A 22,646-nucleotide genomic window follows, 5' to 3' on the forward strand; every position below is an offset into this window, starting at 1 on the left:
GTCATAGCACTGCAGTGATTCTGGGCTAAAATTCTAATGTTTGCATTCTCTTGGAAGAGGGCTGCCGAATTTATCAAAAGGCAAACAAAGAAACAGCAATAATGAAGCAGGATGCCCAGTTAAATTTGAATATCAAGTAAATATTGATTTTTTTTTTTTTTTTTAGTGTAAGTATGTATGAAACAATAGTAAGGACATGCCATGCTCATACTAAAAAAATTCACTGTTCATCTGAAATTCAGATTTAACCAAGCATCCTGTATTTTATTTGGCAAATCTCTCTTGGAACCATGATGGAAACCAGTTAGGGAAGATTGTCTCTGTTTCACAGCTGAAGTAATTGAGGCCTAGAGGGGAAAAAGAGCTTTTCTTCAGTATCCCAAAGAGTTGCTGTATTTGGTCATTTCTCTATTTGGCACCTTTCAGGCACAGCTGAGAGGAGGCCAGGTGGTTGTGGGCATTTTCACCTGCTCTTACTCGTTTTGATTTTTCTGTTCTTGGTCTGCTATCCCTGCCACAAAAGTGCATATTCAGATAACTGCCGGTTGAGAAAGCTCTATTATAATATTTTGCCATTGTGGGTAAATTACTGATTCACCGGCTTACTTACTTTTCCCTAATGGAATGAAACTATACTGGTAGAATTTCAGGCATCAGTTTGTGGTAAATGGGAGAAAGAATTTGAGGTTGAGGTGTGGGTTCTCAAAATATTATTACATTGGACCAAATTTCAGTATCCTAAATATTAATGCTATAAGCCTGCAGCTGATCGCTATATCAAAAGTCACTTAGCAAACTTGTAGATATGTAGATAAATGGCAAGTTCATACCTCTGCCCCAGACTCTGGGATAGGGGATTGAGAATATATACTTCGCCTCCAATATTATAAAATGTTTTGAATATAACAAACTTGAAAGAATTATACAGTGAATAGCAATGTACCTTCTACCTAGAGTCTACAATGAACATTTTGCTATATTTACTTTATTGTGTATCTGTCCATCTTTTCACCCCTTTATCCATCTATCAACTCATCTTATCTTTGATGCATTTCAGAGTAAGTTAACATTTGTATTCAGCGGGTGTATCCCAACTAGAACTCATTTGTTTATTGTTTTTAAGGTAAAAGTTACATATAGTGAAAGGCACAAATCTTAAGTGCACCATTTGGTATATTTGACAAATATATACACCTATGCAACCTATAGGTTACACAGATTATGTCTGTGTAAGTTATAGAACACTATCATCAGTGTAGAAAGTCTCCTTATGACTCATTCTAGAATAAGCGATCACTGTTCTGATTTTTTTTTTCATTATAGATTAGTTTTGCCTGTTTAGAACTTCATAGGAAGAGAATCACCCAATATGTATTCTTGTGTAAGGCTTCATTCCCTGGGCGTATTTTTAAGATTTATCCATGTTGTTGGATGTATCAGTAGTTTGTCTCTTTTTATTGATGAGTAGCATTTCATTCTCTGCATATACCACAGAATGGTTAGCCATCCCTCTGTTGAGGAACACCTGGGATGTTTCCAATTCCTGGCTATTATAAATAAATTTGCTATAAATCCTCTAGTATATGTTTTATGGATGTACTTTCTTCCCTTCCCCCTAATTCCTCCCATCCCCCACCTCTGGAATAAGCACTCAGGAGTGGAATCAACCAGGTTTGGGAAGCATTTTACTAGCTTCTGTTGTTTTAAAAAATATTGGTTATCTTATTGATTACCTACTAGGTTTCATAGGTAAACTTTTCTAGTTTGCAAATCTAGACTGTCTTTAATTTTTCTCTTAGCTTCTTACTTTGCTCTTAGTTCTCAAAGGATCTAAATCCTCTCTAAATGGTTGAGACCAGTAAAAAGGCACTCTGGATCCCTGAAACTTGCTTAGAATAAGTCCTCATTCTGTTCTGGATGTGGAACACCTCTGTTAGGTTCTTTCTCAGAATCACATTATATCATGAGGATGAATGTGTCATTGACTTATTTTCTTAATCATTGAGCATGTATTGAGTGGATGCTATCTGCTGTTCCCCGGGAATATAAAGATGATAAAGCTTGGTCCCTGATTCAAAGAGCTCAAGACTTATAGAGAGATAGACAAGACAAATGACCATTTCAGTACAAGGTGGTAAATATTTTGGTAGGGATAAATACAGGGTGCTGTGGGAGCACCTTGAAAATGCACTTGACCCAGAGTAGGGCACATCAAGTACAAGTTTCCGGAGGATCTGAAGAAGAAGTTATGTTTTGATGGACCCAGGAGCAGTTAAAGAGCAGGTAGTAAAGGGCTACGATGAAGTAAGTGTTGGGGGCAGAAGACAGTGAATAGCTTTGAAAGTTCAATGTCAATAAGTGAGGCTAAAGAGAAGGAAGGAAGCAGAGCATAATGGGCTTTTAGATTAAGTAAAGGGTGACTTTATATTCTGAAAAGTTTGTGCACCTCTCTGTATCCGTATTAAGGAGGAGGTCCTAGACCACCAGTTATTTCTGTACCATTTTGATAAACTGAAAAGAGCCTCATTTCCATGGCTTCAGCGTGTGTTCACTCTTCAAAATAATGTTCACAATGAATGTAAGATGTCTAACTGGTGAGGCTGCATGAGATTTTCTTAAAAAAAAAAAAAAGCTCAGGATCAGGCCATACTTGAAGGGAAATTTCAGAATCTTTGCTAGAACTGGGTAACTGCTGACCCCAGCATCCTTAAATTAACCTCTCAGGAAATGCAAGATTTATAAGTTGTGGGTTTTTTTTTTTCTTTTGAAAAAAGGTCTTAATAATTCAAAGAACTTTTTAATGATTTTAAAAGTGCATGTTAAGTACTTGATGGATTGGATCAATTCAGTCTTTGTAGTGCTGTGTGTTGACATCCTCCTCTCTACATATGGAAATTCGACAGATGTACAGAAATGCTACACAGGATGAGATGTTTCCTTATGACATTTCCTTGTGCATTTCATTGGAGAAAAGAAATGTGTACATGCACTTTATAGTTAGTCATTAACTATAAAAACAAGCTTATTCACAAACCTGCTTTGATCCTGAATTTCCTGTGATTTATCTTGGGTGTCTTAGTGTGCACTGAACTCCTGATTGTTACTAACTCCCCAAATATTTACATCACTCCAGATAATCAATGCTTATCACAGTCAATACAGATGTTACAAGATCCTAGAAGAAAGATAGTGTCAGCATAACATTTTGATTATTATAGCGTGTGTTTTCAACTGTATCTTTTGTTTACAGCATCTGCTAACACAGCTACTGTATATATCTAATACATAGAAAGTATTAAAATGGTAGAACATGTAAATTATAGATTTTCCCACCAAAGACTTGAAGCAATAGTGTGCAAACACTTGAAGGTATTAACGCTTGTTTAAGTAATTTAAATCATGATGCTAAGACCATATTTTCACTTTGTTCCCCTGAGCTTGCATTCTCTGCATGGTTACTCAATTGTTATGCAAAACAAATTTGCTTGTGGATATTTTAATGATACAAAATATCTGATTTTGAACTAGCGTGTCACTTCTGTTAATGAAATCACAAGATGGACTACTGTGAGGCAAAAATAATTTCACTTTATTTTATCTGTTTGGCAAAATCCTGCTTGATTTGTACATTTCATTTTCAAGCATTGTGCTTCAGTTTTTACTATGCTGAGAGCGAAGTGCTGCAAAATTCTGTGAGACCTATGGTACATACTTCTTTGACTTCCCCCCACCAACAGGTGTTTCACAGCCACCACTCTTGCGGGGTGAAACTGCATGTTGGGGAATGAATGAGCAGAATCAGGTTGCTGGTGCAACATTGCCCAGGTTCTCCGCCATCACACCTCACCACCTCCCTTGTAAATGGTGCAGTTCTGCCAAGATACGGCCACATTCACTCTTTTCAGAAGAGCTGCACTTTTATATCAAGCTGCTGCGCCAAAGGTAATGACATGAAAATTATGCTGTGTGGAGGGTGCGTGATAGAAGGATCAGCCTCCTGCAGCTCCATTGTGTGTCCTCACCTGAAAGTTAGATGCAGGCGGTGCTTGCTGATGGTTGAAAGTTGAGGGTCTGGCTTCTTTCACTTGGGTCTTACGATGAATATTTGCTCTGATAGAATAAAACGGCTGTGCCCTTTCCCAGCTGTGAGGCTGGGCAAACTGCAAACTACATCTTCTATAAATAAGAGATATCACAGGGACTCAGTTTTTTAATTGAAACACCAGAGGAAATATATGGTAATATCAAAGCTCTAGTTTTAGTATTTATTTATTTATTTAAAGATTTTATTTATTTATTTGACAGAGAGAGACAAAGCGAGAGAGGGAACACAAGCAGAGGGAGTGGGAGAGGGAGAAGCAGGCTTCCCACTGAGCAGGGAGCCTGATGCGGGGCTCGATCCCAGGACCCCGGGATCATGACCTGAGCTGAAGGCAGATGCTTAATGACTGAGCCACCCAGGCGCCCCCAAAGCTCTAGTTTTAATGTGAAGCTTGCGATGATGGCTAAGAATCCCCCCCCTCCTTTTTTGTATCCACTGAAATAAGGGCTTAGGGAAAGATACCATCTCTAGAAAGGAAGGACCTCTGTCACAGAGAAGGCTATGAGGTCTGTTCTGCTTTCTAGGCCTCCGGTCTTCTCCAAGGGCCTAAACTTGGCCACACTCTCTCAACTAAATGTGTTTGTGGATAATTTTCTTTTTTTAGGTCAAGATGCTGAATATGTTGGCTCTTACCATACGGAGACCAAGATAGTGATATTGGGAGCCCTTGGGGTCTAGTGCAAGAAGATCAGGAGTCAGTGAAGAGTATCACAATACTCTTAAAGACAGATGGAGAGAATGTAGAGAACATAAATCAGCGCTCGCTTCTTCCTCATGGAAAAGTCATATCACAGTCATGCAAGAAATCCTGTGAAGTGCTGAGAGGCCTGGAAGGCAGGTAGTGGCATCTTATATTCTTGAAGGATCTTGAGAATTTTATCAAACTCATGTCTTTGACTTAAAGTCCAACTAAATAGAAACCATTCTGGAAAAAAATGCGTATAGCAATAACTTAAATTTAAAAGAAAAATTAGCAAACACAGTAGAAACCTCTAGGGAGACAATAACATGTCCCACAGACTCTCCATTCTATTCCATAAAATACCGTCATCACTAGGTTCCTTTGATTATTATTATTGTTTTTTTGGTTCCTTTGATTATTTCACCCAAACTAGAATATTGCACATTAACTTTGTTTCTGAGAGTTTTGCCTGTGGTTCAGTCATTCATTAGTCACCATTTTTTGAGCTTCCACAGCTCAAATTTATGAACAAATAAAGAGATTATGATGATAAAATGAACGAAGTGGAATAACAGAGGTGTACATGAGACATTACTGAGATAGAGGTTGGGCCCTGAATCCCACTAGGAGCAAGAGAAGTTGGTCAAGAAGAGCTTCCTGGTTGGTTTTGCTGGAGGACGAAGAGATCAAACAGGGGAGAGAGATAAGGCTGCCTGTGTGGGTAGGGGCATCTTACAGTGTAAGGGTTCTCCCAATGACATCAATTTATAGTAATTTTTCTAGATACAAAATTAAAATGTGCTATATTTTCAAGATTCTATACATATTAGAATGGAAGACAAAAGTTGCAATCACTTGCCAGGATTGAATTTCAAATTTCTTAAGTAACAAAGATTTTTTTGGATCAGTCTTCACTTTGTAGAACTACGTTACTGTATACCACTTAAAGTCACATGCATTGCCTCTCTTTACATAGAAGAGTGATTTATCAATCACCAAAACAATTGTCAGTGTGTGAATCAATTTTTCTAAGTGAATCAAGTAATTTGTAAATGCCATTTTTCTTTAATATTTATTTTCTTTAATATTTATTTATTTATTTATTTACTCCTGATCCAAGTTATCAGGATTTACTAAATTTTTATTGTTTTGGACCATGTGAACTTGGAATGAACACTATATTAGAACTTGGGGTAATTTATTTATTTTTTATTTATTTTTATTTATTTATTTATATATTTTTTAAAGATTTTATTTATTTATTTGACACAGAGAGAGAGAGAGTGAGAGAGGGAGAGAGCACAAGCAGGGTGAACAGCAGGCAGAGGGAGAGGGAGAAGCAGGCTCTCCGCTGAGCAGGGAGCCCGATGCGGGACTCGATCCCAGGACCCTGGGATCATGACCTGAGCTGAAGGCAGACGCTTAACTGACTGAGCCACCAGATGCCCTTGGGGTAATTTTTAAAATGAATAATACTGCTAATAACAAGTTAATTGAAAATAGTTTATGTACTAATTTGAAATCACGACTATTGCATCTATTAAAGTTAGATTTTCCAGGGCATGGATTCCAAAGATAAAAACCATGTTCTTCCAAATAATGAATTTGTATTTCTTTGAAATACTTTATACTGTAAACTTTTCTCCAATCAGACTTACTTTTCAATTTATTATTTATTGTGAAATATTTAAACTAATTTTTCTGTATTATATATGGAATAGATACTGTCTATATGCTATAAACCTCAAGGTTTAGAGAAATCAAATACGGGGTTGGGGGCATACAGTCCCTCAGGCAGTATGTGGTGCAACTCCAGGGGGCGCCATATACATAAATGCAATCTGAAAAGCAACCAGTTCTTGGAATTGTGCAAAGTGGCTGCCCTGGGGGCTGGGATGTGGGGCATGGGGAATGGTGTTTTCTAAAAAACAAGCACCCTTACTGAACCAACTGGTTATTTAATTGATAAGCTTTCCCAAATTCTTTTTGAAGAAACCCTAGTTGAAAGGGATATTTAAAAGGGTTTTTGAACCAAAAGTTTCTGTAGTCCAAGTCTGAAAAACTCTGGGATAAACAAGTTTTTCTTTGTAGGAGCTCCCATAGTTCTAAAAATGCTAGTGTGCTCTGTGAATCTACAAGTGAGGATTATAATAGGCATTACTTCCCTAAGCTTATTTGACCACAGAAATGTTTATTGGCCGATTTCGTGGTACTGATGTTTAAGGTTTTATCTATCTGGTGTTTGGTCATCACAGACGATCAGAATGACACTCCATTTTCATGGATCCGAAAGAATAGGCAAGAAATATAGAATGGGAGACAATTCTGAGTAAGAAACAAGGGAAGAATGCTCAAGTTCTCCAAACTATAAGATGAAAAATGGGCATTTGACTGTTCTGTTCTCAAGTCTTTTAAATCCTACCTTCCTTAATGATGCTATACTGCATATAAAGATGTATATATATATGATATGATATATATTGTATTGACATACTCACACCTATTAAAGGATAACAATACATGTTAATAAATGAAAAATCCCGTGTGCTGTTATCTAAAATAGAAGCTTTACATTAAGATACACACACATAGGGATATATTGTGAATTATAAATAATTTGGGTTAATATAATACTTTTGTTGGTAGTACTTGGATCAAAGACCTCTTTTTTTTTTTTTTTCCCCTCTTTTCCCCTGTCTGGTGACAGTAAGTATCCTCAGTAGTTTAAGATACTAAATGACTTGAAAATGATTTAGGAAACATGGGACTTCAATTCTCGAACTTTGGTTTGTTAAATTAAAAGAAATGTCCAAGCAGCCAGTCATTTTTGTCCCACAGACAATCTCGAATCAGAACGCCAAGGCTCTACGTGTGGAAAATAGTCCCAGGCTGCTTTGTCAACCACGGCAGCTTCGACTTCAGACTTTGTTTCACATCAGATCATAACTTTTTTTCGGAGGGGCTTGGAGTGAAGTTTTGTTTTGAGCAATAGATAGATACCTCAGTTCCCCTATTCTGTGATTTGCTCAAGAGGGTAAAGAAATCATTACTTTATGATCGCATACTTTCATTTTTGTTCACTCAGTCATTACGGTTAGTTAAGGATAAAACCGTTTATCACTTACAATGCCACATATATTTGACAATTTTCTGAATTGTTTTCCTTTGACATTGTGAAGCGAAACCCACATTTTTAAAACCACACACCAAACTATTATAAAAATGAAGTGTTAGAAATCAATTCGAATGTTAAATACAAAGGACATCCTTGGCTCATTAAGTAAAAATATCTCATTTAATGAGCAGGAAAGCCCTGGAACACACTGAACCCTGACACAAAGCAAATTATTTAAGTGATAAATTATACTTTATGGGGAGTGTAAAAGTTAATAATACTCAGGGGCATGGTAATAAATGCAGAGGTGTAACTGACTTCATCAACTGCTTTACTTACAAACATGCCATATGTACTTAGTTACTTGGGATGATCGTAAAAAGAAAGTATAGGAACTACACAAAGATTCACAAAGCGACCTTAGTATGATTATTTTTTAGTTGCATCCCTGATGTTGTATTATTTTAAGAAATCCTTTCTCCTGTTTTTCCTGTCGTTTGCAACATTCTGCTTCCTTCATTTTTGTTTTCACTTTTGGTCAAGTATTTGACCTTGTGGCAGTTAAAGCTGCAGCCTGCTCCTTATCTCTTGGCAGGCCTCATAAAATCAGCCATGCATTCATCCTCTATGGTGGCCCACAAATGACCTCAGACCACACTTCAAGAGGACCAACCTGTCGTATGAAGAAATGGGTAGGTTAGCTTTTGAATTGGCACCACCCTAGCTCTTTCCTAAGCAAACATTTCTTGGTAGTGTTGAATAGATCCATAATCAAATGTGGTCAAGAATCTCCATCCATGCTTTGCTCAGATGCACAGAGATGTGTTTGCCAGATCTGTATCCATGCCACAGGAGAGCAGGGAAGAATGGCTGCACTTGTCTGGATATTTAGGAGTACAGACTGAGGGTGAAGTGCAAGGAAAAGAGCTGCTTTTTTTTTTTTTTTTTTTAAATTTAAATGATACCTATGTTTTTTTCTGTTTTGAAATGAAATTTGCTCCATTTTTTTTTCATGACCCCTGCCTGGATTGGATTATGAGCAAATTCTATATATATTTTTAAAAGATTTTATTTATTTATTTGACACAGAGAGACACAGCGAGGGAACACAAGCAGGGAGAGTGGGAGAGGGAGAAGCAGGCTTCCCGCGGAGCAGGGAGCCCAATATGGGGCTCAATTCCAGGATCCCGGGATCATGACCCTAGCCGAAGGCAGACGCTTAACGACTGAGCCACCCAGGCGCCCCTGGATTATGAGCAAATTCTAATGCCATATAATCTTGCCTTTGTAGAGGTAGATTCTAGATGAAAATGTAGCTTATTGATGCTACACAAATGATTCCCCTCCCCCCCCGGACTTGGATAATAATGTACTTTAAAATCTTTATTCAAAGCTGATTTTAGTTTGGGGGACCACTTTGAGGTCAGTTGCAGGATGGGAAGGAGGGAATTTCCTGAATGCCAGAGCAAATATGACCTACAGTGGTGTTTCACATTTCTGAGCCTTTGCAGATTCTATTTTCTCTGCCTGGTTGCTTTTCCCTCTTGTCCATTCAGCAAGGTCCAATTGATGTTTCAAACCCAGCTCAGAAATGGATTCCTCTGACCATTCTCTTCCTCTCTTCAGGTTGAGTTAATTATTACTATTTTTTTCTATGCTACTTCTTAAAAAATATTTTATTTATTTTTTTTTGAGAGAGAGAGAGAACACGGGGGGGTGCTGCAGGGGGAGAGGGAGAAACAGACTCCCTGCTGAGTAAGGAGCCCAACACTCGGCTTAATCCCAGGACCCCTGGGATCATGACCTGAGCAGAAGGCAGACACTTAACCAGCTGAGCCACCCAGGTGCCCCCTTTCTATGCAACTTTTTTAAAAAAAGACTTTATTATTTATTTGACAGAGAGAGAGAGAGAGAGAGAGCACAAGCAGGGGGAGCTGCAGGAGGAGCTGCAGGCGGAGAGAGAGGGAGAATCATTTGATACTTTGAAAGTAATGATTTAGTCTACCACCTGGGTGCCAATCTTGGGCAATTTAACTTCCTCAAGATTTGTTTTATTCAACTCTAAAATGTGTATGAGTATCTACCTCAGAGATTGTTATGTGGTCTTGAGATAAGGTTTGTAGTGTGCTTAACACAGAGCTTGATATTGTTAATATTATTCTTATCACAGCTTAATGACAAAATATCTTGTAAATTTTTTTTTCATATGTATGTTTTGTTTTTGCCTACATCATTTATTTTCCTTTGGAAAACTACTTCTCTTTTACTCTCAGTTCGTGGGGTTTCTTTGGAGGTGATGATATCCCGTGGCTACAGTGGTAGACATGTTCCAAAGCCAGTTCAATAGGAGTTGATGAGTATCAGTGTGGAACCGGTGTATGAGGTGTTCTCTTTAGCTGGAGTTGTGAACTGAAGCTGCTTGTGACCATTGTCTCACTTCACGTGGAGGACCTGCCTGAGATATTTGCCATTGCAAAAGATGGCAGAGCCAAGTGTTTGCAGAGAGAGAGAATGAGGTAGGTAGGTAGGTAGGTAGGTAGGTAGGTAGATAGATAGATAGATAGATAGATAGATAGATAGATAGATAGATAGATAGATTCCAGTTGATATTGTTTGAGCAGCTGGATCCAGACCTGACTGTAGCTAGAGCTGGAAGCGAGAACTATCTCTGAACTTTTCAATATGTGAACTTTGATTAAGCAACTTTGAGTTAGGATTTTTTTGATTTGCAGATGAAACAGTCCCAAATAATGGTAATTTGATTATGGTCATTCACAATGGAGTATTAGTGGAAATGGCTCCCTACCCCATCCATGCTTATGATTGTGGGATTCTTTGGCCTCTTCCTATTTAATGTCAATGTACTCATTTTTAGCAGGTATATCCCTTCTAGTTAAGTTAGAATTAGAATCCTTAATGAAAATGAAATTTAGCTATTACTAGTGATGATTTATCTAGAATAAGGCACTAGCAATTGAGGGTTTTTATTTAAATAATTTTTTTTTTTTTTTAAAACATACTCATGTGCTTACCAGACTTGTCCAGGGAAGCTTCTCCAGGGAAGGGAATGTGTCTCACTCATTTTGATACACCCTAGGAACAGTGCCTGCCAGTTCATAGGTGGTCACTGAACATTTGTTGATTTTAATACACTTGACTACCTCAGATGTGGAAGATAGGCCTCCCTCCCCTCCCCTCCCCTTCCTCTCTACCCTCCCCTCCCTCCTTCCTCCTCCCTCCTCCCCCTCCCTTCCTCTCTCTTTCCTCTCTCCTTTCTTTATAAGAAAATTTAAAAAATACTAAAAAGTACAAAGAATTATAGAAGAAGTACCCATGTTTTCACCTCACATGAACAACAATTAATATTTTGCCATGTTTTCTTTGGATCTTTAATCTTCCATTTGACCTTTTCCAACTTTTTCTCCTACCACTTCTTCTGGATAACCATTATCATTTTTGTGTGTGTCTTTCCTGTTTATTTTCTGTAACATTATACACCTGTGTGCCTCCATTAATGACATACAGTATATCACTGTTTTATTTGTGCTTAGTAAGTTTCATTGATGGTATAGTGCTATACATATTGTCCAGTAAATCCTTTTCAATTAACATTATTCTTTTGTGATATGTCCATTTTGATTCCTTTGAATTAGCTTATTACATTTAACTTATCTTTTGAGGGACATGGAATGTCTTTTTATGGTAAGACTATTTTACAAAACCTACTTTTACAAACAAAATCTTGTGTTTGAAATTCATAATAATTTCAGTTTAAATTTTTCAATTGAATCATTGGGAAACAATTAGAAAAATTAAAATAAACAGAACTTCCATATGATCAGTTTCACCAAAGGCAGATTTTCTTACTCTGCTTTCATATATGAACTGTCTGTACTGATACAGATATATATTTATATTTCCTTTTTTAAAAAAATATTTGTCTCTGACGCGTTATAAAAGAACGCCATGATCATTTGCTCTGGCCCCACTGGGAGCACTCCAGGCACACTCCTACCCCAGAACCTTTGCATCTGCTGTCTCCTCTGCTAGCAACACTTCCCAGACCTCATATGGCTTTGTCCTCATCTCCTTAAGGTTTCTGTTCAAAAGTCACCATCTCAGTGAGGCCTGTCATGACTGTCCGGTTTAAAATCACATTCTTTGGGGTGTCTGGGTGGCTCAGTTGGTTGGGCATCCGACTCTTGATTTCAGTCAGGTCATGATCTCAGGATTGTGAGATCAAGCCCTGCATCAGGCTCCATGCCCAGAGTGGAGCCTGCTTAAGATTCTCTCTCTCCTTCCGCCGCTCCCCACCTCAAAGAAACCCCACATTCTTTACCTTCTTGTTGGCACTCTCAATCCCTGTTTTTTGCTGACTTTTACAACATTTAATCACTTTCTCCCATACTATATATTCTAATTTTGTTTATTGTTTATCAAAGAAGCAGAGCTCCATGAAAGTAGGGATTTTATCTGCTTTATTTTTCCATTGCTAGTTCCCCAATGTCAAGAATAATGAGTAGCATATAATAATGCTCAATAGTCTGTTGAATGAGTAAATGAAAGGTAGTAAATATGAAAATTATAGGAAGTATGATATAGAAGATAGGAAAGCACTCATAAGCTTACCTCTTAGAGGTAACATTTTATTGTATTGACTTAATGTTTTCAGATGTAAATATTTTATTTAGTTGAGATCATATAGCAAAGAAGATTTTGAACAAAGTGTGAGCCTTTTAGCTATTACAATATAAGCAGTTCCAAAGTTTTCAAACTTAATCATATTTCCTTATATGTGCCGTATGCTTTACTACCAATTTTCTATTCGTTGAAATTTAGGACATTTAAAATTTTGGATTTTTTAAATGACACCATGTGAGTATTATTGTGCATGTATCTTCATCTGTATTTTGTAGTTTTAAAAATAATGTATTTACAGAAGCCACAGTATTGCATTTGAATGAATGATGCATATTGTCAGGTATTTCTCCCAGAGAGACTTTATCGAATTACCCTCCTGTCCATGCTGTATGAAAATACTTATTTCACTCATTCTCATCATCTTTGAATATTTTCAAATAAAACAAATTTTCTATTTTGTTAGGGAAAAACAGGAGTTATTTGTTTTAATTTGCACTTCTGTGGCATACAAGAAGACAGGGAGAACCCTGTCTGTCCCTGCCCTTTTAAATGATGGGAGGAAGAATCGCAGTGGAGATAAGAGAGTCTGGGGATGAGATACATCTGTCATGACAATCCTGCAGTTTAAGTCAGGAGGAAGGAGATAGTTTGATAGGTCTAGAGGAGCTCTGAGAGAAATTTTTGCTTAATCTTAAGTGCGGGATTTGAAGAAGAGACTGCTTTGTAGAATGCCTTGGGACCAAACTGAAATGGGTGATCATTCAGGGGAAAAGTGGAGGTGAAATAGAGGGAAAGCTGATTGTAACTCATATATAACTCACTTAAGGGATGCATGGTGGACTGCCTCGGTGTGGGACCAGTTTAGTGCCACAGACTTCAGAGCCACAGAAGTACCAGCAAAGTAGAGGGGAGGCCTACTTGTCAGGGAGAGCAGACTGTCTTGAGTAGGAGATTACAGTGTGAATGTAGAAGGTGATGAATTCAGGAAACGTATAGAAAAAGGATTTGCCGGTAGGGGGTAGGAAAGGTGGTGGGAAGAGGTGAAGGATAGTTTCCAGATGTCTGGCACAAGTAACTGGGTGAATTGTAATGCCATTTGCTAAGATATAGAACATTAGAGGAAGAAGAAGAAGAAGAAAAAACGTTTGGAGGGTTGGAATCAGGCATTGATTTGTGGGCGTATCAATTCTGAAACACCTGTGAAATATCCAAGTGGAGTTGTTGACTAGACAATAGGAGACATGAGTCTGGGCCTCAGAAGAGAAATCTGGGTTGGAAATATACATTTAGAAGCTATTGCAATATCTCTAGTAAATGAAGCATGGGGTAGATTAGGAGACCTACAAAGAGAATGTAGAATGAGAAGAAAAGAGGCTTTTGAACTGGATGAACTCTACCAGTTAATGGAGGAGAAGACAAAGGAGTGTGGAGAAAATAGGCCAGAGGGTTAGGAGGAAAGCTATGAGGATGTGATGTCAAGAGATCCAAAAGAAGTCTGTTTAAAGGAGAAGGGAACAGTCAGCCACCAGCTGCTGTCAAGAATGCAACTTCCTCCATTTGTGCAAGGTGGTTGAAAACTCATGTTTCTGTTATGCATAACAACAGAGAGGCCATTAGCCATATACAGATGATCCCCAACTTGCAATGGTTCAGCAATTTTTCCACTTTACAATGGTGCGAGAGTGATACGCATTCAGTAAAAACCGTACTTTGAGTTTTGAATTTTGCTCTATTCTTGGGCTGGCAGTACGCGGCTTTGAGTTTTGAATTTTGCTCTATTATTGGGCTAGCAGTACGCAGTGAGATGCTCTCTCGTGATGCTGGGTGGTGGCAGCAAGTCACAGCCTCCCGTTGGCCATGCAGTCATGGGGGCAAACAATGGGCACACCTAAAACCACTCTGTACCCACACAACCCTCTGTTTTTCACTTTCAGTACAATATTCGATAAATTACATGAACTTTTTAACACTTTATTCTCAAATAGACTTTGTGTTAGATGATTGTGCCAACCGTCAGCTGATGTAAGTGTTCTGAGCACATTTAAAGTAGGCTAGGCTAAGCTATGGTGTAGGTTTGGTGTATTAAATGCATTTTCAACTTACATAGTTTTAGCTTATGATGGGTTTATGGGGACATAGTCCCATTGTAAGTTGAGGAACATCTGTAGAGGATGCTGTTGCATCCTGTCCGGATTCCTTTTACCAGGCTGTTTCTTCTATACCCCTGACCCTGTGAAATGTCTGCTAAGGGCTCACAATGGACCCCTTCTCTGAAGAATTGCCCTTGTCCAAATGGAGGCATTTGCATTCCTCACCTCTACCTCCATGGTGTTTGTGTTTAAAACCCAGCTTTCTGGAAAAGAAATGTATGCCTCTGTCTGTGTCTATCTATCTATATGTCTACTTTTATTATAAATTTTACTGATATGAAAGATGTGTTGTATACAATAATAATAAAATATCCAATACTCTTTATTCTAAATTTGGTATAGCCAGTTGATTCTTATGGAATGCTTTCCTTTTTTTACTCTTTCTTTTATTCTCTCTTTCTTCTTTTTTTTCCCCCAAACTCTTGTATTCATAACCAACCTATGTATTCATAACCAACCTATGTATTCAACTGACTAACCAATGTAGTTACGTAAATGCTGGTTGATATTTGTGTTTATGTTAATGAGTAGTATGGAAATACAACAGCAAGGACGTATGTCAGGATTTCACTCATTTGTCAATGACACGACTTCTTTGCTGAATCAGATAATAGTTTTCAAATACTCCAAGAATATTTCCTTAATTTTTTTGTGCTATTTGCAGTGTAATGGCTACTTCATTAAGGTTTTCTTCATCACCTTTTAAAGACTATTTGATTAAGAAACAATAAACCAAGCCCCAACTTGTAGTGTCTGTCAATTTCTATGTAAATACTTGCATCACAGCTGATTTCAAGCTACCAGTGTGATGTCATGAATCTGGAATTGGAAAGCGATGCTCATTAATAAGCCATTATATAGTATTTCTACCTACAGCATATAATAGATGTAATTAACCTCAAGAACATGGATAAAATATGGAAAAATAATTAGGAAGTGATGCATTTTGATGCATTTTATTTTTTACATACTTTAATTGTAAATTTATGTAATTCAACTTATGATAGTAGCTGTGTTTAACAACCAGCTTACAGAATTGTGAGAAATTTAGAAATTGGCTCTCACAAGCCATACAAGCCAGCACCAGAATAACACTCCCTGATTCCACTCTTTATGCAGCCTACCACCAATGACTGACTGACATGGAGGTAGAGAAGCCCATCTCTTTTGCCTCTGTGGGGCAATTCATAGGACTCCCTGTGGATTTGGCTAAAGCTAGTCTTTAGTTGAGATGACATTCTTGCTTAGATTTTTTTCCCCTCTGCCCAATTATACTTCTCTCACTCCCTTTTTCTGAGAGCATCCCATGAATAAATCATTTGCACAAGAATTCCCATCTCAGGATCTGCTTCTGGGGAATCCACCCAAGACACTGTCTTACTAAGAATACATTTGGTAGGGCTAACAACTAATTGAGAAGAGTGAGGAGTGAATTGTAAAGTGAGGAAATGGAGACAGCTTATGTACACAGATCGCGAAGAGCAATGAGTGAGAAAGTGAGTGGAAAGTGAGTGCACTACAAAGCTCATTGGCATTGCTGGACCATGAAGTGGAAGCCAGGGTGGCAGGAGATGAGGCACGGGAATCAGTTCTTCCTTGTCTCCCAACATCTTATTTTCTTTCTCAGCTTCATAGCACTTCTCCCATTTTCTAATTATATTTTCACTTGTGTATTTGTAAACAGTAACTGGCTTCTCCTCATAGATTGAAAGCTCTGTGAGTACAGGGACCTTGTCTGTTTTATTCTCCATTGAATAGATTTATTGAAAGGATAAGTGAATGAATGAATGAATGAATGAATGAATAGAACACAAATGGACAGATAGGATAACACAAACTTAGGTATTTTTTGGTTTAACATATTCAAAGTGAGTTCTTCAAATCAAAGGAAATTAAAAATGAGAAGAAATGTCTTTCATATTTGCCACATATTCACCTTTTCGGGGACCTTTCATTCCTTTGTGTAGATCCAAGTTTCCATTAGGTGTTATTTTCCTTCTAGCTGGAGAACTTTCTTTTTTTTTTTTTTTTTTTTTTTAAAGATTTTATTTATTTGCGAGAGAAAGAATGAGAGACAGAGAGCATGAGAGGGAGGAGGGTCAGAGGGAGAAGCAGACTCCCTGCTGAGCAGGGAGCCCGATGCGGGACTCGATCCCGGGACTCCAGGATCATGACCTGAGCTGAAGGCAGTCGCTTAACCAACTGAGCCACCCAGGCGCCCTAGCTGGAGAACTTTCTTTAGCATTTCTTATAGTGCAAGTCTGCTGTTATCAGATTCTCGCAGCTTTTGCTTATCTGAGGACATCATTTTTTAATGAGATGGAAATACGCTTATTGTTTAATAAAAGATCCATACATAGTGTATGTTTTCATTTTTGTTGTTAAACCTGTAAATGTGAATTACAAAAGTAAAGATTTTACATCCAAATGTAACTGTAGTTATCTTTAGATGAGGGGATTATAACTGATTTTTTTTACTTCTTTTTGCTCATCTAAATTATTTCATTTTGTCATATTTTTCTTTTTTATTGTGTAAAATATATGTAATAATATTTATCATTTTAACAATTTATAAGTATATAGTTCAGTGGCATTAAATACAGCATTAATGTTATGTAACATCACCCTCTATCTAAACTCAAACCATTTTATCATCCCCAACAAAATCTCTGTACATGTTCAGTAACAACTTCCCCTTCATTCTTCCCCCGGTCCCTGGTAACCTCAATTGTACTTTCTGTGTCCAAAAACTCGCCTCTTCTAGGTACCTCATGGAAGTGGAATTATATAGTATTTGTCCTTCTGTGTCTGACTTCTTTCACCAAGCATAATGTTCTCAAGGTCTATCCATGTTGTAGCCACGTATCAAAATTTCATTCCCTTTTATGGTCGATTAATATTCCGTTGTATACATAGACCACATTTTGTTATCCTTGCATTTATTGATGGACAGTTGGGTTGTTTTACCTTTTGGCTTTGGTGGATAATGCTACTGTGAGCTTTGGTGTACAAACATATGTTTGTGTCTCTGCTTTCAGTTCATTTGGATATACATCTAGGAGTGGAAATGCTGGGTCGTATGGTAATTCTATGTTTAACCTTTTGAGAAACTGCCAAACTGTTGTCTGTAGCAGCTATAGCACTTGGTATTCCCACTAGCAATGCACAGGATTCCAGTACTTCCATATCCTGCCTACACATGTTGTTTTCCAGTTTTTTTTATTTCAATTTAATTTTTTTAAAAAATTTTTATTGTTATGTTAATCACCATACATTACATCATTAGTTTTTGACGTGTAGTGTTCCATGATTCATTGTTTGCGTATAACACCCAGTGCTCCATGCAGAACGTGCCCTCCCCAATACCCATCTCCAGGCTAACCCATCCCCCCACCCCCCTCCCCTCTAGAACCCTCAGTTTGTTTCTCAGAGTCCATCGTCTCTCATGGTTCGTCTCCCCCTCCGATTCCCCCCCCTTCATTCTTCCCCTTCTGCTATCTTCTTCTTCTTTTTTTTTTTTTTTTTAACATATATTGTATTATTTGTTTCAGAGGTATAGATCTGTGATTCAACAGTCTTGCACAATTCACAGCGCTCATGTTGTTTTCCATTTTTAAAAAATCGTAGCCATCCTAGGAGGTGTGAAGTGGTATCTCATTGTGGTTTTGATTTGCACTCTCCTAATGATTAATGATGTTGAGTATCTCTTAAAGTACAACATATTGGCCATTTGTATATCTTCTTTGGAGAAATGTTTATTCAGGCCCTTTGCCTATTTTTTAAAGATTTTATTTATTTATTTGACAGATATATATAGAGAGAGCACAAACAGGGGGAGTGGTAGGCAGAGGGAGAGGGAGAAGCAGGCTCCCTGCTGAGCAAGGAGCCTGATTCAGGGCTCGATCTAGGACCTTGGGATAATGACCTGAGCCAAAGGCTGATGCTTAACTGACTGAACCACCCAGGCACCCCTCCTTTGCCTATTTTTGAATTGGGTTGTTTTTATTTTGTTGTGGAGTTTTAGGATTTCTTTATACACTGATATTGATCTCTTATCAGATATATGATTTGCAAATATTTTCTCCCATTCAGTAGGTTGTTATTTTACTTTCTTGGTAGTATCTCTTGGTACATAAAAGTTTTTAATTTTGATGAAGTCCAACTTGTCCATTTTATCTTTTGTTGCCTGTGTTTTTGGTGTTATATTCATGAAATCAATGTCAAATTTAATGTCATGAAGATTTTCCTATGCCCTTCATTTTTGAAGGGTATTTTATCTGGATATAGAATAGTAGGTTGACCTTTTTTTTAAATTCAGGTCTTTAAAGATGCTGTTTCATTATCCTCTAGTTTGTATTCTTTTTGATGGGAAGTGTGAGATTATTATGATGTTTGTTCTCTTGTATGTTCCTGTTTTTAAGATACTCTCCTCTCACTGGTTTTAGGCAATTTGACTATGATGTGCCTTGGTGTAGTTTTCTTTTTGTTTATCCTGTTTGGAGTTCATTGAAATTCTTGGTTCTGTGGATTTGTAGTGTTCATCAAATTTGTAAAAAACATTGTGCCACTATTTCATCAAATATTTTTTTTGTTTCCCTCCTTTCTCTGGAACTCCAATTACCTATTTGTGAGACCACTTAATATTACTCCACAGGTTCTTTGTTAAGGCTTTGTTAAAAATTTTCCAGTCTTTTTTTTCTTTCTATGCTTCAGTTTGGATAGAATTTACTACTATTTCATTTTTTGTCAACTGCTCTCTGCAGAAAGTCTTAAGTCTTGACTTTATCCATCAGGAATCTCAGATTTTATTAACAATGCTATTCTTTTTGGAGGTATGTATGTATGTATGTATTTTAAGTAGCCCAGCATGGAGCCCAGTGTGGGGCTGAACTCATAACCCTGAGATCACGACCTGAACTGAGATCAAGAGTCAGATACTCAACTGACTGAGCCACCCAGAAGACCCATATTCTTTTTGGAGGTCTTTAAAGTATTATGGAAAAAAAAAAATCCCTAAAGCTGGATAGATGTAGATTTAAATGATATACAGATTACTTAATAGCTGTGTAACTTTGGGAAAATTATCCTCTAAACATCAGTTTTCTATTCTATTGATAGGATTTATTCTACCTACTTTATAGGGTTTCTGTGAATGCATACTAGGTATTTAGTAAATGCTAGCTCTCTTCTGCTTACCCTTAACTTGTTCACTCTGGTTATGCCAACAACTATGCTTTCATTGGTTTTATGGACTAGTAGGTACTTTAATGAGCCTGTCCTCTCAGCTGCCTTGATCATATATTGACTTATCTTTCTGCAAATTTTACAATGTTTCTGTGATTTCACTGAGTTTGTTAGAAAAGTGGACATAGCAATTTACCCACTAAATGAAATTTATTTAGTTAAACAAACAAAAAAAAGGGAAATCACCTAAGTTTAAGGATCCCATTTAGAAAGTAGATCCCAGAAAACCTAGAAAGATCCTTTATTTACTCAATTTGCTTCTTTTTATTTCTAAGTTTTCTCATTGCATAAATGTTACTACTCTCATATCCATGGTTCTCTAACCACGTGCTGAGAATTGTAGCAAAAACAAAGAAAACAAGGCAATTTAATTGTTTCATACCCACTAAGAAATTCAGGCTGTGAGAAGCTGGAAGAGCAGGACCTTGCAGCAATACTCAGCAAAGAGGGAGAGTAGCTTACTGCCATGAAATGGATGAGGCTGAATACCTGGAAATGCTGAGCTAAGGTTATGACTTCAAAGACCCTCTATAATAGCACTGGCTACTAGAATTTTCTGTGAGGATGGGCATGTTCTGTATCTGCGCTGTTCAATATGGTGGCCACTAGCTAGCCACAGGTAGCTGTTGAGCACTTGAAATATGGCTAGGGTGACTGAGGAACTGAATTTTTAATTTTATAATTTTAATTAATTTAAATTTAAATGTTCATGTGTAGCTAGTGACTACCATATTGCACAATGTAACTCTATAGCAATCCTGTTTTTATTATCAGAAAAACTTGTAAGAAATCAATACACTTACAGATGGTCCTATCAACTTTCTATTGTAGGTGTGAAAATGCTAGGTGTGGAACAAGTATTTGGATAGGCAGTATATAAAACAAGAAAGAATATATTGGATATTGCATGCGATGGAGTCCTTTGACACACCTAGAGGCCCTTGAATTAGGAAAGGACTCAGGTCATATTGATCTGACCCATGGAGTAATAAGTATCTGAATTTTTAAGTAATAATTTTTAGAACTTTATTTTTTACAGTGTCATTGATATGTACACTGCCATCGTGTCCTACTTATTCAACCTAAAATAAGTTCTTTCAGGCTAAATGAAGGTGTTGTAAACTGTTTAGGAAAAATGGAGAGAATGTGTGATATGTTAGAAAATCATGTTTAGATTGTATCACCTTTAAAAGAAGTCCTTGTTACTGCATTCTTCTTAAAAACCAATTCTCAAATAAAATAACTTCAATCACATATTTAAATAGAACTGAATAATATTTATGGTCAATTTCACATGTATTCACTCATTTATTCCTGTCATTGGCCCTGTGAGTCAAATAGAGTGGGCATTATTATTTCTGTTTTATAGATGTGACTTGTGTGGCTCAGAGAAGTTTGGTGAGTTGCCCTTGGTCACTGAGCAGTTGAACCAAAGCAATTTTACCCATTTTTTATTCTTATCCTCATAGGATACACTAGTTCATGAGGTCACTTGGCCTTTGAAATTGATGACTGGTTTTTCGGCATCTTCAAAACATCATGACTTCAGGCTTATGTGGCCTCACCCTTATAATTTCTATGCTTCAAGAGGAAGACAGCTTCGATTCATGTCAGTTGTTTAAAATTAATGGTACACTCCTATTTTATTTAATAAATATTAATGGTTGGATTTGGCAGAGGGCAGGGGGCTATTTTAGACCTTTACTGTAAAGAAGATCATTATCACACCCCCAAATTTGATTTCTAGAGTGCTTATTTATCAATATTTATTAGACTCTTTGCTTCGTTCTAATTATCCTTCTTCAGGCAGTGTTACCTCAGCTAAGTGTATTCAAGTGCACTTATTTAGCAGTTCTGTCCTTCGGCAGAGGTGTGTTCTGTCTTTGAGACATAACTCGGTTGTTGTTGTTTTCGTCAGCACACGATACAATGGAAATCCTAAATCAATAACACTTTTTATTCCTACGCAATTGATGCAGAACAGCCTTCTTCATGTGGAGGTTTAATGTGTTGTAAATTAATTATCTGGAATGAATACAGGGTCAATGGACCTTGGTATGACCAGGATGTAATGTTAAAGTGTTCCATTTCCTCCTCCACTTCTCAGCATTCTCACTCTGTCTTTTGTGTGTTGTCCGTTAGGCCATCTTCTGCAGTAAGCTCCCTTAAGACTAGTTAATGCCCCTCTAGGGATTGATCGATAGAAAAAAACTTGCTTTACCATAAATTTGCTAAATTATTTTCTGCCTTCCAGGCAAAAACGGGACATTTTTATTTGTAGTACATATAATGGTGCTTAAAAAAAAAAAAAGAACATTTAATTGGAATTTGAAATTGCCAAATTCAAACTATCACACATTTTCTCTTAATTCAGAGTGATATCTGAAAGATATGTGCAAATACATGTGGGTTTCATTATCTACCACTCTCTATTGGAAATGAGGATAGTTGTTTATTTTCCAGAATGCAGTTCAAGAAAAGATAACTTTATCTGTCCCATAATCTAAATGTGGATATGATGGCAACCCCCTTTCAAATGATATAAAATCAGGTATGGTGAAGTAGATTTTCCATTAGAAGCAGAGCAATTAAAAAGCAGGAATTCACTAAGTTTTAAAGTACTCAATTTTCTATTTTCTTTAAAATAAGAATGAGAGAGGAAACTCCATTACAGTTTTGAGGGTAGCTCTGCTATTAGTAGCTATAGAAACA

Source organism: Mirounga angustirostris, unplaced genomic scaffold (genome assembly GCF_029215605.1).
Source record: "Mirounga angustirostris isolate CCGP_5_RB_7025 unplaced genomic scaffold, mMirAng1.0.hap1 SCAF_6, whole genome shotgun sequence".
In the NCBI taxonomy this organism is placed as follows: Eukaryota; Metazoa; Chordata; class Mammalia; order Carnivora; family Phocidae; genus Mirounga; species Mirounga angustirostris.